Source organism: Gavialis gangeticus, unplaced genomic scaffold (genome assembly GCF_001723915.1).
Source record: "Gavialis gangeticus isolate Ggan-Ray unplaced genomic scaffold, GavGan_comp1, whole genome shotgun sequence".
NCBI classification, from domain to species: Eukaryota; Metazoa; Chordata; order Crocodylia; family Gavialidae; genus Gavialis; species Gavialis gangeticus.
In genome coordinates this window covers 17,824,427-17,841,489 of record NW_017729022.1, presented here as the reverse complement: position 1 = coordinate 17,841,489, position 17,063 = coordinate 17,824,427, and positions in this window count along the sequence as shown.

The window sequence follows — 17,063 nt, the reverse complement described above, 5'->3', positions numbered from 1 at the left end:
GTGTGTACTGAATTCCTTGCAATCCACTGGTCTACCAAATGACAACAGCCAGCTACTGCTACCGGCTTATGAAACTTTACTTTCAGCCCAAGGAGTGGCCTGTGCTGTGGAACTAAAGGTCCTGGACACAAACTACAGTGATTAGCTAGATGACAAGTGATTGCTATAAAGAATTATTTCCCCCCCACTATTTTACAACTTTCCATTACTACAAAGATAATTTTTACCTTTTTACAGTGCAGTTTTGTCTCAGGGCCACATCTATTATATAATCCTGTAGTACCAAGAGGAGGTACCCTTGAAAAAGTAATTAATAAAAAATTGTCAGTGCATTAGGAAGCCATGTTTAGGCTCTCTCTCTTTTTTTTTTTTTTTTTTTTTTAACAGCACATTTTACTATTTCCAGCTAAAGTTAATGTTGCTAGGCAGAAACCTATAATGCATGCGGTTACAAAACCAGTCCAGGGTTGGTTATGTAACAGGGCCTGCATCAGGTAAACTGAGGTGTCTGAATAGAATTAACTTGACTGGTATGTCCCCAACAGACCTCCCAACAGGCTGTAAGACCTGCCAACCTCATATGCTGTAGTATTCTGTCAGATTGTATATTCTCAATAAAGGTGTTTATATCTCAATGAAGGTATTATGCCTGCTCTCATTTTTACTAAATCCCCCCTCCCCTTCACCCCTTAGACGATGAACTTGGAATGATCAACTGAAGCTAAAGGATATGAAGGACCCACCAAAGCAGCTTCTTTTGAGATATGATACTGTAGGGCACTCAAAACCTGTAGGGCACTGGTTCCACTCAAATCAAACTGTCTTTTTAATATACCTCCATGCTGCACAGTCCCCTTCCAACTTCCCTTACCATTCTACATGCACAGCTCATTTCTTTCTTCCCACTTACAGGTAACTCCCATTTTCTCTCATTCTTTGAACATTTCCTGACAAAACCGGCTGCTACCTCCAGCACTTCCATCTATTCTTTTCTGTAAGTGCTCCACTGATTTTTCACTATCCCTGTTATGCTGTTTTTCCCCTGCTGGGCACCTGCAGGACATTCAGGCTCAGTGTTTCTCTAGTCTGCTACTCCCCACTTCCCCTGCCAAATGCTCATCCTGCATCCCATACTACTGACCTCTCCTTCCCATCAACTCCTACCTTCCATTAGGTTTTGTTTCTGTTCAGTGCTGTCTCTCAGTCCTGTCCCAGTGGTATTGCTATTCCTTCTCCTCTGTATTCCTACCTACTTCTGTGGACTCACAATTGCCCCTTCCCTCTTTTGGCCATTGGAAGGGCCCTCAGGCCCTTCTAGTAACCAAGAAAACTATAGAAAGGCTCTGTGGGTTTTGTAGCATGTGCACTAGGTCTTGTGGCAAACTGGGCATTGGAGAACTGGAAATAATCATAGGCAGTTATTAGGGCTGCATGAAGCTTTGGTAGTCGATTTGATTCAGAGGAGATTTGGCCCGATTCAGGGACCAAATCTCTGAATCTGAATTGAAACAGGAGCCCAATTAAAAGCTCTGAATCAATTCAAAGCATCCAAATCAATTTGGAAAAGATTTGGCAATTCAGCGATAGACTTAACAGGCAGCTGACACAGCTGCCTCCAGCTGGTAAGTCTGTTGGGGTTGGGGGAGGGAGGGATTGGGGCTGGGACAAGCTGCCCAGTCAGGGCAGGGGGGTGGGATGTGGGCACAGCTCACTGAGGGCAATAGGAGGCCAGAGGCAGTAGGGCATAGCTCCCACTCCCAGCATTGCCACGCCAGCATCCTGTGACACCCCATGCTGGCTGGGAAGTGGCAGTAGCACCTGCCCCCTCATGCTGTCTTGTGCTGGCTGGCAAGTGGCGGCAGGGCAGAGTCCCTACTCCCAGCACTGATGCAGGTGTGGCAGCACTGGGAGCAGGGACTCTGCCCTGATGCCACTTGCCCAGCTGGTGCAGCAAGGTGGGGGGCGCACAATGCAGGTGCAGCTCACTCTGGGTGGAAGGGGGCAAGTGGTGGGTGGGCAGAGCCCCCACTTCCAGTGCTGCTGCACCTGCATCAGTACTGGGAGCAGGGACTTTGCTCTGCTGCCGTTTTCCAGTCATCACAGAGAGGCGTGGGAAGCAGGCGCAGCAGTGCTGGAAGTGGAGGCTATGCCCTGCTGCCACTTGCCCCTTGTGCCCAGAGTGAGCTGCACCTGCATTGTGCTCCCCCCACCCATGTCAGCTGTGCATGTGGCAGCAAGGCAGAGTCTGCACTCCCAACGCTTCCATGCCCACAACCCGCACCACCCCGCTCCACCTCCCTGAGTAACGCACTCCCCTGCCCCAGCCTCAATCCTTCCCTCCCCCACACCCCTTCCCTCCCCTCCTTTCAACCACAACAGACTTACCAGCTGGAGGCAGCTGTGTCAACTGCCCATTTAGTCTATGGATGAATTTGTGAAGTTGTGCCAAATCTTTTGGATCTGATTCAGCTGAGTTGAATTGGGACAGTGATTTAAATCTGTGAATCAAATCACTGTCCTCTGAATCAGCTGAATCTGAATCTGTAGTGAATACTTGCTGCTTTGCACATGCCTAGTGGTTATATGAAATTAAATTAAATCTTAAATCTAACCCAATTAGCACTGTTATATAATTGAATGTTTAAGAAAGTTTAATTTCTTATTGATGTTTCCTTTTTGATTCCCATCCTGCCACATTCCCAGCTTCCCAATAAACCAGTGTTCTTCCATCTCAGAAGTCAGAAAGCATATTTTACATGTCTATCCACTGTACAGTAGACTGCACATGAGTGCTATTATTTTTTGACATCTTCAATTTTGTAATCTCTCTTACGAACTTACACTTATTGTGTTTCAGAGCAATTCTTTGCTGAACTGGTATGTTTCTACTCATCATACATTTGAAAACACAACATGAAAGTATTGCAATCAATTATTCCTGAGGTGTGTGTTTGTTGTTGGGTTTTTTTTAAATCTTATAATACATCCTTGCAGCAGTGAAGTAGTTAATCCACAAGGCACTGATTATCCATCATCTCATTTATCTTACAGAGAAGCTTTTTCTATGTGCTCTTGCATGTATTTTGAGATTGACTCTTAAAGCATTATACCTCAGAGTCATCTGGAATCCATATTTTCATGTGATAACAAGCCAGTGGCTCCATAATAAAATTTAATTTGAAGCAGCAAACACTAGGATGCTTTAAATATGATGCTCAAGAACTGTGTTAATATTTTCTTTATTGTTCTTTAACGATCCAAAGGGAATCATTATACTACCTTCATCAGCCTTTGGACCAAGTCCTTAATCAAATTGCAGTACTTCCATAAAAGATGTCACACAAGCATTTAATCATATTATGCAGTATTTAAAACTGGACAGCAGAAACAGACTTATTAGATAGCTAATTTATTTCTATCTCAAATCAAAGAGCCAGCTGCATTTCTAGTACAATTGCATTGAGCTTAGTAGAATTAAGGTAGGGATACATTTGACCAAAACTCTACCTAGGTAGAAGCCCCTGCTAAGAAACAGTATTTTAAGATCCACAAATATAAAAAAAAAGTTGTTTGATTTTCACTCAAAGGTATCTCTTATCTCTTCTAGGCAATCTATTTTGTTTTGATTAGTCTTTTAAATGTTTACTTTGTTACATGTAGGTGTGTCTATACAACAGATACTCAAAACTGGTGGACAAATTTAATTTCAGACTCAAAACTTAATTCATGTTGTAAGTTGTACTACAATTAAGTCTTGTAATTGACAACTAACTAGCTTCTGTTTTCTATTAACATTGCAGAGTCTCAAAAGTACCATTTTAAACTGTCCAGCAACAATATAGTTTTGTGGCAACATTTTAAAGTGAGTTTTTGAAAGTTTGAGGTTTTGATACTAATTTTGTTTCTGCATTGCAACAAAATCAAAATGTTTAAAATGCAATTCCATTTGTGGAAAACATCAACATTTTTTCGTGAATCATACAGGTCAGGCTTTTGATTCAACTTTCAGTATCCAGAAAGTTTACTCAGGATCTCAAAAACTTTCTTTGATGTACTTACAGTTACAAAATTTACCCAGAATGTTGTTTTTTTAACAGGTTAAGTGCTATATTGTTAAAATAAGAATGAGATTATTGTGGGGCAGAGGGGAGCAATCTTTCTGATGATGTATCCCACTATTTAAATCCATGAAAAACAGGTAAGAGGGATCAAATGTTATTGTCAGTTATGGATATGTTTAATGATTCAACAATTTGTCTAAATAAATAAGAAACACATTACTGAGACAAATCCTCAGCTGTTGCAAATTGTCATAACTGTTGTCCATGTGGACAGTTTATGGTGACTATTCTTACTGGTGCTATAACAACATACTGGCTCGTGATCTGTCCCAAGAACTGCACAAAAATGTTTGTTTTTCAGTCAACAGGGCTTTTTTTTTAATAAGTTACAAAACACGTCTAATATAGTATTTTAATTAATATGATTCAAGGATCTCTATCTTCACATTTGTTGGCCTTCACTGTTATATAAAATACATATTTGTAGGGACCTACCGAATTCTTTGTGGAAGTGGGGTGGACTATGGCTCTTTCAGTCTTTAATGTCTCCCACCTCTCCCACTGACTAGGGGAGGGGCCCTGCTTGCAGCTCACTCCTGATCAGCAAGGAGGTGAAAACTGTGGTTTTAAATATGGGACCAGTTTTGCCTCTCACCACTGACGGGCTGATGGGTCCCAGACAGCCCTACTGTTTGCTGTTGACTGGCAGGGAGGCAAAAACAGCACCATGTTTAAAACTGTGGTTTTAGCTTCCCTGCTGATCAGGAGGGAGCGGTGGCTTCCTCTGCTAATTGGCAGCAATGGAGGGGAGGGGGCAAGATTAAAGGAGCCATTGTGTACTCTACTTACACCATGAATTCGGAAGGTCCCTACATATTTGCAATGATGCCCTACATAGAGTGAGTTACTTATTATGAACCAAGTAGTTTTACTGCTACTTTTTTGTAGTGCTGGAGAGAAGCAAGCTTTCTCGGGGTGCTTTCCAAACCTGTTAGGCTTATGTGTAAATCATTACTAAGTCCTCCTTCAGAAACTTCATGGACTATAAAATCATCTGTTAAAAAATAATAATAATTTGAGTAGCACTAGTAGCACTATGGAAATCAGACACAAATTAAGTCTTCAGTGTTGTAGAACATGCTAACTAGTTTTATGTTAGTAAACATCACAAATATTAAAGCATTTGATAAATCTTTGTTCATGATAATGCTATACCTATTGTCTATTTTTTCTGTTTAATTGTTTTTTATGACTACATATTATTTACTTTTTATTCAGCCAAACACCTTCTTCCAGTAAAAGCTCAGTTACTTAGACACCGTTTCAGAGCATACTCAGCATGGTATCCTTAGAAACAAAATAAATAAAATATGGTTTATTTTTATTCATCTCAGAAGTTCAGCTAAAAAGAAAATAGCATCACGTAACATTCATGTAAGTGAATTATTGGGAATATGCTGTAATAGAACTAAAAATACTGACTTTATTGTCTCAAGGTGAAGGTGCTTGAGCACTGATCAGCAGCAAGTGGTAGTTACTCAAGATTGTTTTAATTGCCCCGGCACCCTAATCACTTCTGAAAGCATAACTGGGGCTTACACATATTGTTCTGCTCTTCCACCCACAAAACTGTGCTCTCCTATTGTTTCATATTGCTTCTAGCCATTTCCTTGAGATCCCATAATATCCTTGATCTCTTCTAGTCACTTTATTAGGTTCCCTTGGTAGCCTTCCTCTTAGCAAGCTCTTGACAGCTCTCATCAATTCAAGATACTTCAATTAATTGCACCAGCTTCTTTTCTATCTTCTGGCTGCTCCAGTTCTCCTTCTGCTAGTGTTTCAGATCTTCCAGCAAAGTGACAGAGTGTGATGTTAACAGCTCACAGACTGAAATGTAGTGAGCATGTTCAGCTAGCCTGAAAAAGAACTGTGTTGAAACAGAGTTAGGGTCGGGAATAAATCTTACTCATGATATATTTCCCCCCACATATCTCAGAGCTTTTCCTGTGAGGAAATAATGGAAATATAATCAATAGACATTAAAGAACAAACCTATTTTCCAGCCAGGAGAATTTTATAGTTGGGTCCAGTGATGAGCTGGTTGGGGACCCCCTGTTTAAAATTTTCAGTCCTCTTCCTCCTTCCCTTTGCTGGGCATGATATATGTGCATGTTGCGGGAGGGGAGGGTGTGCACTTACATGTTAGTTAGGATATTTGAAGTCAACTAAAAGATCTGGACACCCAATACTTATTGGTAGTTAATGGCAATGAAGTATCTCAGGAGAGCCTGAGTATGGCATATGGCACACTGTCAATGCCTCTCTATGCCATCTCTTTTGTCTAATTGTCAGGGTTGGGCATACATGGAGTGGGCAGGGTCTTGTTTCTTGGCTTGGCAGGGATACAGCACAGATGTGCCCTAAGTCTCAGACAGACATATAGTTAAGTATGTTTTACTGGGAATATGTCGTAACTAAAAATTCAGGAAGCAGGTCTTCTAGGTTCCTCGTTCTGACCATGTCCACTGAAAACAATAAAACTTCTTGTAGACATGGCACTTGTCCATGTATTATAATTTAATGCCAGGATTTGCCCTAATATTAAGCAAGTGTAACATTATGTTTTTCTTATTCAGTTTCACTATTTTGATCCCACCACAAACTTGAGAAAATTTGGCAAAACCGTTTCTGAATTAAGAGGTGCAGAAATGATGACTAGAAATAGAGCCCAACATCAGTGACCTAAATTATTTCTTCAGCACAAAGCAGGTCACTTGCTGGTGACAAACAACACTCCCTCCAAATGATGAGCACAGCTATGGATATTAAGATGCCCCTTCCCCATCTTCCCAAAATGCACCACCAAACTTGAAGCACACCTGTGTTACATAGATAATATTTTCACCATCTGGATTGAACTCCTGGACTCACTGGCCTTCTGAGAAATTTCCACTGCTGGGAAATCTTTCCAAGAGATGGAGTAGCCCTACTCTCTAGGCTTTTCCCAGACAGGGATCATCATCCAGTCCCCTCATGGGCCACACATTTGGGGGCTGTTCCAGTCCCATTTTGACTTGGTCCAGGAGAGGAATGTAGCAGCAGCAAGGCAAACCCCATGTCAGCTCCCAGTCTGGGGACAGAGCAAGAAGCAAGCAGCAGCTGCTCCACCTCTCTGCTCCCATCACTGGGAGTTGTAGGCAAAACCCCTCTGTGCTCCCCATACCGGGGCTTCAGTTGGGGGACAGGGTGCAGAGCAGCATGCAGCTGCTCCCCCTCTGCCAATATACAGGAGAAACAGGAGGAGCAGGACAGTGCTCCTCATACTTTCCCCAGAACAGGGTGACTGCTAACCCCAGTCTGGGACAGGCACTCCTCCCAGGACCAGCTCCCTCTGCCCTCCCCAGGTCAGGAATATTTGCTACTTCACTTATGCTATGTCAGCTTCTCAGACCTCACACCTGAAGAAGAGTACTTTGTGCTTGAGAGCTAGTCTAAAATTTCTCCCAACTGTACAGTTGATTCAATAAAAGATGTCAAGGCCCCTCTGCTCCCCCCAGAAAACAAACAAACAAACAATTATTTGCCTCTCACATATTTCCTGGACCATCATGGCTAAAATATCACTGCTATGCTACTGCTTGTTGTTAGAACATATTAATATGGGAGGTGCTGAAATATAAAAATGAGTGTATGGAAATCTCTTGTCCAAGAAAAAAACCACTGGTTCAAGGTACATAATCTTTAATGTGTTGTTGTATAACTTCAGGCCAGATTCTGTCCTCAGATCCATGTAATACTGCAGACTTCATGTTTTTCATATTATCTAATCATAGGTTAATATCATCATATAATTCAAACCTCTAGACTCAAGGCTCAGCTTGAAGAAATTCCTTGTAGAGATCTTGGTAAACTCAACCTTTGTCATACATTTTAAAGGTCTCTTACTATATTTTATCCTTGATAGGCTTCATGGTGAACTAATCTGCACTAGGGTTATAGGAAAGTAGGATGGAGGAACCCTACTTGCTTCCCTACTCAAGGGACCGTCCTTGATTAAAACACCTGATGAAGAGAGCTTCAGTTCATGGAAGCTTGTGCTATGTGTGTATGTATATGTATACACACTTTGGTTAGTTTGAGGTGCAAATCTAACCTGTCTACTGAAACATCCCAGCTAAGTGTCTATCCAACCTCCTCTTGAAAATTTCCAAGGATGGGGATTTCACAGTTTCTCTAGGTAGCCTGTTGCAATGCTTGACCACCCTCATAGTCAGAGTTCCTCTTAATCTCCAGCCTAAATTTTCTCCACTGCAGCTTGAAGCCATTGCTCCTAGTCTTGTCCCCTACAGCCACAGAGAAAAGCCCATTTCAATCCTCTTTTGATCACCTTATACACAGTTGGGACCACGAGCTCTGCAACTGATGGAGTTCCTGGCCTTGGCTGCTCATGGCCCCTGAGGCTGGGAGCCCTCTTAGCAAAGGGGACTCCCAGTTGTGGGAGCTTGAGTCTTGCCAGTGCCAGGGAAGCCCAGGATCAGGCTCCCCCTGCACCAGCAATAAGACATGACTAGATCTAATGTGCAGTCCCACAATCACGCCTCCTGCCTTGCACACCTCTCACCACACGTTGCATGGCAGGCGGTATGAGTGTGTGGATTGCACATTAGATCCAATTGCACCTTTACCTGCACATGTAGATGGATATTTTGTTTGCAAATAATTGCTATTTTTTCCCAATGAGTATAGAAGCAGATAGCATAAAAGGAAAATCTAGTGCCTTTCTAGAATATAGAATAAGCAAGCCTTTGTTCTTGCTCTTAATTGTAAAATATGCAGCTTCTCTAGAGAGATTGGAATCTGGTAAACAAAGCTGTTGAATACCTTGCATGCAATTTGTAATGTATTGATGATGAAAGAATTATCCAATTATTATGTGATTAATGACAGACTACTGTAGGTTTGAGACTAAGCAAATTGACAATTTATGGAGTAGAATAGTATTTGGCTAATATACCTTCACCTAACAGGCAACCACCACCTGAGAATAAGAACTACATAGGAGGGGGGGAAAAGAAAAAAGAAAAATCCTTTCAGCAGCAACACAAAGTAATAAGTATTCATTTAATTTCCATTGTCATTTAGGAACATGTTGTTACTAGGCAATCATAATTACAATGGCAGAATTTGTGTTGCTTTGTTACCATGTTTGAAAATAATTAATATTTTATTGTCAATGCACAAAAATAGAAATATTCCATTCTTCCATTGTAGACAAATTTTCAGTGTTTCAGCAACAGACAAGTAAAATTGGCTGCCATGCAAATTTAATTATGTGATATGATACATGAAGAAATGAGTGACATTTTGAGATTAGAAAGAAGATTAAAAATTTTAAGACACTAATTTTAATGAAGCTAATTAACTTGCAAAGTAGTATGTCATAATTTATGGCAAATACAGTAAAATAATCTTTAAAAAGCAGCTCATTCAATTAAGTGGAAATAATCAGGTTTCTATTGCATAAGATAGTTCCTACATATTGATATATTTTCTATAAACATTGCCACTAAACTTGGGGATCTACGTCTCACCATCCGTTGTCAAATCATTTTCCATAGTGTTGTTTGATTTCCACTTCTCAGTTACTCACTTGCTAAAAGTATCTGTCAGTCTCTGATTTTAGGTTGGATAAGCATGAGTGCATTTCAGACAGGTATATATCTTAGATATAACAGTGTCGGGAAATGACTTCATATAAAACAGATGATAACATAATGTAGTCATTCAAGTACTTTCATGCCTCTCAGCATTTAAACGTACTTCCAAGCTTCTCCAGGTTCGTTGATTATTAATTTATATAGTCAGTATTTAAATTTCAGAATGTGATTTAAAATGGTCATACAGACTTAACCAAATTAAATTTAAAACCAAATTTCCAAGGAAACCATCAAGAGCTAAACAAAACCAAGTCCCAGAGAACAGAAAAACAGAAAATCCATCCTGTGCTAGAAATAGGTAAAAAAATCCCTTTAACATCCCATTAGTCACAGACCTAAAAATGGAATGTAAAGATGAGTGCACTCATTATTATATACATTTAATGTTTGATGCATCTTTCTGATTGTTTACATGAGGGATCACCTATTGCATTATATAGCAACATATATTGTACTAGAGCAACAGTTCCAAAGTTATAGGTGTGCTACATGGAGTTACAGCACTGTACAGTAAATGAATTACCTCAGGTGGGCTCAGACTTGGAGTGAGTTGTTAATGGTGTGAGCCAACCAGAAATTGGGTAATGGTCAAAAAAGTAAAGGGTCATTTTTCTAGAGCATGCTGTCAATGACTCAGTAGCACATCAAATGCTCTTTAGTGCTCCACAAGCAATACAGTGCCTACAGGTATACACTGGTTGTATCCCACCGATCACTGCAGCATGCATCTCCTATCTCTTGCAGATGACCTAAGACAAATAAAGGAGTTGGAAAGATGACTTGGAGAACATGAGCCCATTTAAATTTCTACTTTTTGGTTGGAGCGATAAAGAGGTTTTACTATTTTACTTCGCTTTCTAAGGACAAGATGTTCTAATTGGTGACCAAGCTAATTCATCTGCCTGCCTGAACTCAGAGTCAATATAAAACATACTGGGTGCATCTATACATGCACCTAACTGTGCAATTACTGCACAGTCCCAGAGGTGCACGGGTCAATTCTGACCCAACTGTGCAATAGCAACGAGCTACTGCACAGTAGAATCGACATCACGGTTCATGCCCGCTGATGCTACATTGCAGCAGCGATGAGCTATGTTGCTGCAGCTCATCACTACAGCAACAAAAGTATCTCATATAGATGTTCCCTCTGAGGAGCATTTTAGCTTGTTAGTGAAACTTTATATTTAGTTCCAAACTGAGCCATCTTCCTCCATCATAGCACAGCAGGATCAGTCTTTACTCTTCTTGAACTTCAGCTAGTAGTTCTGGAGTTAATAGAAAAGCATCAGGTTATGAATTAAAATCTAGACCTACTTTTTTGGCTGGTGAGTGCCAGCAGGGAAGTATTGGCTTTTTTGAGCATTTAACTTTTTAACACAAGAAATCCTATTTTCATGTTGGCAGTTATCAGCTTCTTTCAACTGTTTTTTTTTTTTGAAGATCACATAAATGGTTGGATGAGTCAAGTCCCTAAATAAATAGAGTTCTCAGACTTATTTATTTTAATCCAGTTATTTTTATTGCTGTAACTAGCTTAGGACTGCTTTGGTGGTGTTTATCTTTTTCCACTGACAGATGAAAATCCTTAAGTATTCATTTTGATACTCTGATACTACTTACCACCATACTGTTGGCACATCTACTCTCTAGCCTCCTGTCTCATGTGCAGTAATGAGCATTTCTTCTCTTGGAGGATGACCAAGGGTTCTCTTCTGTCACCCCACCTTTTCATCAGTCATGTGAAACTAAGAGAGACCGTTCTGAGCAAGAGTATCTTATTAGACTTAATACTTGCATTAAATTCTGTCATCCCTTTGTCTCCACAAGGTCCAGGTATAAGGCTCAATGTAGAAAAGAGTGAGGTAATGTTTGTTGACTAAAGAAAGCAAATGAAGCAAATGCAATAATTATATTACTTCCATCTGCTGGGAGAATCTGTGTATGTTTGTGCAGACAAGCATAATTGAACATCAGAAACACATTGGCTCCTCCAATACTACTGGCTGACTGATTGGTACATCTGATGTTTCCAGATGACTGTGCCATTTCTTAGATGCAGATCACATGTGCATATCCCTGTTTACATCAAGTTTTAGATGATTGTAATGCAGTCTACACTGAGCAAAAACTGAAGGCAATATAGAAAATATAGGTAGCGTAGAGGGAAGTTTTACTTATTAAATGGTATTTCATGCAGAGAACACATTAGATGTGCACCTTAGTCTGCATTGGTATCCAGTGGTTCCTGGGCCTTGGGCAATAGGTCCAATTCTAGAATCTGTGCCTCTTTTGTAGTTTAAAAGAGATTGGATTTATTGACTTACAGTTTCTGAGAAAGATCTTTTTATTTTCTCAGGTTTCCATTGCTGTGAAGTATTAAATAGCTTGAGAACAGAGAAGTTTTAATTTTTGCTGAGGGAGATGCTCTTGGTAATGTTGAGTCATGTGAAGTGGAGGATATTTTTGTTCAAAAGGAAATCTCTGTATGTAAATTTGTATATGCATTATACATTTCTGTAAAGCGCTGAGAGTTTTGAGAAGGACCCGGCATAGTGGCCTAAATAAGAGGAGCTCTGGTAAACTACAACACTTTTACTCAAAATAGATTAACCATTTCAGAATTAGCACTTTAGCCTCCTAAGGAAATGTTAATATTTTCTGCTGAATGATGGTACATCTTTCCCATAGAATTGCAAAGAATGAAACTACTACCTTGTGTTCTGATTCTGAATGGGAACCTGGATAGAAGGAAGTAGTAGTGAGAAATAATGGATTTGGGGCTTAGTGTTGTTCTAGGCCTCCAGATGTTTATTAGAATTTTATAGCTGTATTAAATTCAGTCTAATTTTGTTCTCATAAAATGTTGTTTTATTTGAGATGAGTATTTACACAATTACCTGATTTATATTATAATCCTGTAGACAGACACTTAAATGACTTACCTCCAGTTATATCAGAGTGAAAAAACATGATTTTAAAATTTAAGCACAGCCTTACAAAAACAAACTCTTACCCCAAAGAAAGCTTCTCTTCTTTTGACATTCTCAGAGAAGTGAGATGAGACAACAAAGACTGAACCCCAGAAAAGCATTTTCACATGGTTTTTGTCTTGACTGCTGGAGAGGCAGAAAAAGAGAGAATGTGTGGAAGGCAGAGGAAATGCTTGCATTGAGCCTCAGAATATCTTCACTTAAAGTGCCTTCATTCTTGAGTTGAAAGAAAACAGGAGAGAGAGCATGTGGACAGTGTCCCAGAAAAATGTTTTGAAGTGCTTGTCTTGAATATCAAGGGGACTGTAAGTAGAGAGATGTAGCATCAATTCAGCCATAAAAGTGCATTTTTAGAACACCTGTCCCCCTTGCATTTTTTTCTGAGTATTAAAAAAACATGAACTGACTCAAATGCTTCTAATTAAGCTCTCCCTCAGTGTGAATGAAGGTGGGGTTTCCTAAACTTTTGCAGTGCTACATAAAACTAATTTGCTAGCAAGAGTAAGTGTGTAAGTTACTGCATCCTCAAGATAGCAATAAATTCTATACAAGCAATTAATGTGGAATTATAAACCTGTGTATTTTAGTTTAATAGAAAAACTATTATTACAGAAATTGCTCTGATAAATATTCATTTTATAATATGTGAGCTACAAAGAACATAGAAGCACTAGTGAATAGAAATAATGTTGTTGCTTCATTTAGAAGCAGGCATTTCCCCTGCTTTTGTATTTTACTTTTTAAATATCCTCAGAAAGGAACAACTTTCTACCTAGCAAGAGGAATACATCCTCAGATAGCACCCAAATCAGTAAAATGCACCCCATCAGTTGAAAGATGCTGAAGATCAGCAAAGGGAAAGAAATTCAATTTAGCAGACTAAGGACAAGGTAGACAAATTCTAGTCATGCATATATAAACTTCTAATTTAGCCTATACCTCATAGAAAATATGGATTTCTATTTGAAAACAATTCTACGTATATGTGTTTTCTGGATTATTTTCTTTCTTTGCATTGAAATTAACAAGAACATTTACATAAAAACAGGTTCCTCCTGCTTACTCCCTGTGATGATATGGTTTATGCAAATACAATCTTGTCCACAGAAATTAATTGTTATATTTCAAAGAAAGGATTGAGTTAGATTGAAAAGTGTGGGATGAGCATAAAGGAACAACTGAGAGCCAGATCCAAAAGAAGAACTTAAGGGTACTGTGGTGGGGGCATCACCACAAATGGAAACTTGTCAGAGGGAGGAGAGCCCGGAGAGGTGTGGAGCTGGTGGGGTGCCGCTGGAGACCAGAAGCATAGTAGGAACAGGGTGGCACTGGGAACAAATGCTGTGCCAAAGATCAAAGAAAAAAACTGCAGCACACTGGGGGAGCGCTGGCGCCAGCGCCAGCATGGACTCGCTTTATGGCGGCATGCCAAAACTGATTTGCTGGCCAGACCCCTGGAGGAGAAATAAAAACCCCACTGGATGAATATCTGAGAGGACCAAAAGTGAGACTCCCAGGTGGCCCAGAGCGTCTTGGAGCTGTCTGCAGCCCTACCAAGGGCATATGGTGGGAGCTCTGAGAGGGGGCCTATCATGATAATATAAACCCAACAGGACCTAGGTACTTACCTGGGATGGAGCACTGGATCCTGGGTATAGCCAGCCAGAAATGGGACAGTGGTGAACCTGAGGGGAGAGAGAGAGAAGGAGCCCGGGACTGCTGTGGACCAGAACCAGAGAGAGAAAGGAGTGTACCTGGGAGCAAGGTAAAATTACAGGCCGGTTAATGTACAGCCCAAACCTGGACAGTACACTGTCTGAACTGGACTTTTCAAACCTAAAAAGGCAAACAAAAAAACCCCTTTACCATGATGAGCCAACTCTTAGTTGCAGATTGGAATTAACGTCCTTGGTTGGTGTAAGGCAGGGTGTAGGGGAGGTGGAGCCCCCAAATGAGAAGCCAGGTGGGAAGATTAAAGGAGGGCACCAGGGGAAGCAGGACTTAAAAATCATCCTCCCAATAATAAATTATACGAACAAGATGTGGCAGGCAAGAACCCCTAGGGACCATGCAGGACATCTGACTAGATGACAAGCTGTCCACCACAAAGGAGATGGCAGCACTTGAAAAACCGGTAAGAACAAAATTCATTAGCAAGTGGCACAGGAGGTTACAGGCACCTGTACATGTGCATCGAAGCTGATCCAATGCTCTGTAATTACAGCACATCAGAGCAGACTCTATTAATCAAGTCTGCTGGAGCATGGTAGTTACCACCCTCCAGCATCATGTGTATCAGCTTCCCCACACTTAAAAGTGGCAGTGGCACCACTTTAAAGCTTGTTCAGTGAGTTTTAGTTAAAGCAACCCTCCCTCTGCCATTTTGCAGCGTGGGGATGCTGATACATGTAACACTTTGGGCACTTTAATTAGAGTGGATCTCTTGGAGAGCCACTCTAATTAAAGTGCCCCCCACAACCCCTGCCTCCTAAAGCATGTGCATAAATGCCCTAAGTGCCTACAAACAGAATATGGCAGACTTTAGGCACATTGGTGTACCAGTCTAGCCAACTTGGGATGTGACCAACTAAACCAATGAATCTCAACAAGCGTGCTGTGGGCTGCCACGCAATGTTAGCACTGTTAGTATGCCAACACAATTTACAAAATAAACCCAGAGATTTCAAATAGGAATTCAGAGCATAGTCTTTCTAAGTTCTTTGCAAGAGAAATTTCTCAATTATTCTTCTGTAGTCAAAAAGTGAGTGAATACTAAGAGCTAGCATTTTCCAAGAGGTTCCTTCAGCCTATCAAAGACTGTCTTGAGTCTAAAAAGGTTGAGAACCACTTCATAAGGTACTTCCCCCCCCAGTAAGAGTATCCTTGCACCCATCCCCCATCTAAGCTCCATTTTGAACTGGACTCTGGGCTGAGGGACACCTCTCCGGTTAAAGCTAAGGCATGGGACAGCCAAGAAAAAAAGAGTTATAGATACCAAGGGAAGAATAAATAAGTAAAAGTCTATCAGTAGCTTGGTGGTTAGGCACTCAGCTAGGAGACAGATAACTTGGGTTTTGGTCCTGGCTTCCCAGGGCTATTCCTGCAATTAACATTAGACAACCTCTAGGCACATCTACACAAAACATCTACTCTACAGCTGACTAATTAGCTGTCCAGTAAAGGTCTCAGCATCTACACACATGCCCCTATTAGGCTTAAGTAGACTGGTTTACTATGCAGCAGGATAATATTTGTAAATACAAGTACTACCCTGCTGCAGAGATTTGTAATCAGCAACAACACATGTGTAGACATTTGAGGATCTGGTGGGGGCATCAGGGTGCTTCAGTGCAGGGTCTGCCTTCTGACTAGTCCTGTTCTAAAGCTTGCTCATGCTCCAGTCAGCTGCTCTGCAACATGTTGAGCCAAGGAGAGCAGCCCTGGGCTGGCAGGTTGACCCTTGAGGCCCCCTACCAGCCAGGGCTGCTCCAACCTATCTCCACATTCCATGTTAATTGCTCATGGGATCATGTTCCTACAGCATGCCAGGAGCAATAAACTCTGGACAATAAGCAATAAACTCCAGAGATTATTCATGTGCAGTTATAGCATGTGTAGACATGCCCACTAGGTTTAAAAACAATCCTAAAAACATGTCTAACTTCAAAAAAATCCTAAAATAGGACAGGTCTAGCACATTTTTCTAGGTATACACAATGCAATGCCACATTTTCCTTTGAGAAATATCTTTAATGTTTTATGTCATTGGACCAGACGTACTCATTGTCTGTTGCTCTAAATCAACAGTTCCCAACCTTGGATTGCAACCCAAATGAGGGCCTTGGGGACAATGCCATTGGCGCTGCACACAAAAGATGAGCCGCATCATGTGCCGGGAGCTTTCCCACCCCTGCCCTGCCCTTGGGCCACCCCTCTACCACACTCTACTCCCAGTAGCGGGTTGCAGCAAAAAAGGGTTGGGAACCACTGCTCTAAATGAATGTTTTGTAGTATCCTATACATGCAATAGCAAACAGACTTGAGTTTTAAGAGATTAGTTTTGAAGAGGGACTCATCCAGGCCTTCTAATAATGCAGAAAATACTTCGTGTTTTTATGGCAGAATAATTAAATTCAATGGCAGATTCACATGCTAGCAACTAGACCTCTAGCTACTTATGTTAGTGATGTGGTTAGGACTCTAAATACCATATTTTGCACCTTAAACTACTTGCTTCTACAATTATATGAGAGTGAAAAAAATACATCTGCAAAAAAAAAAAAAAAAAAAAA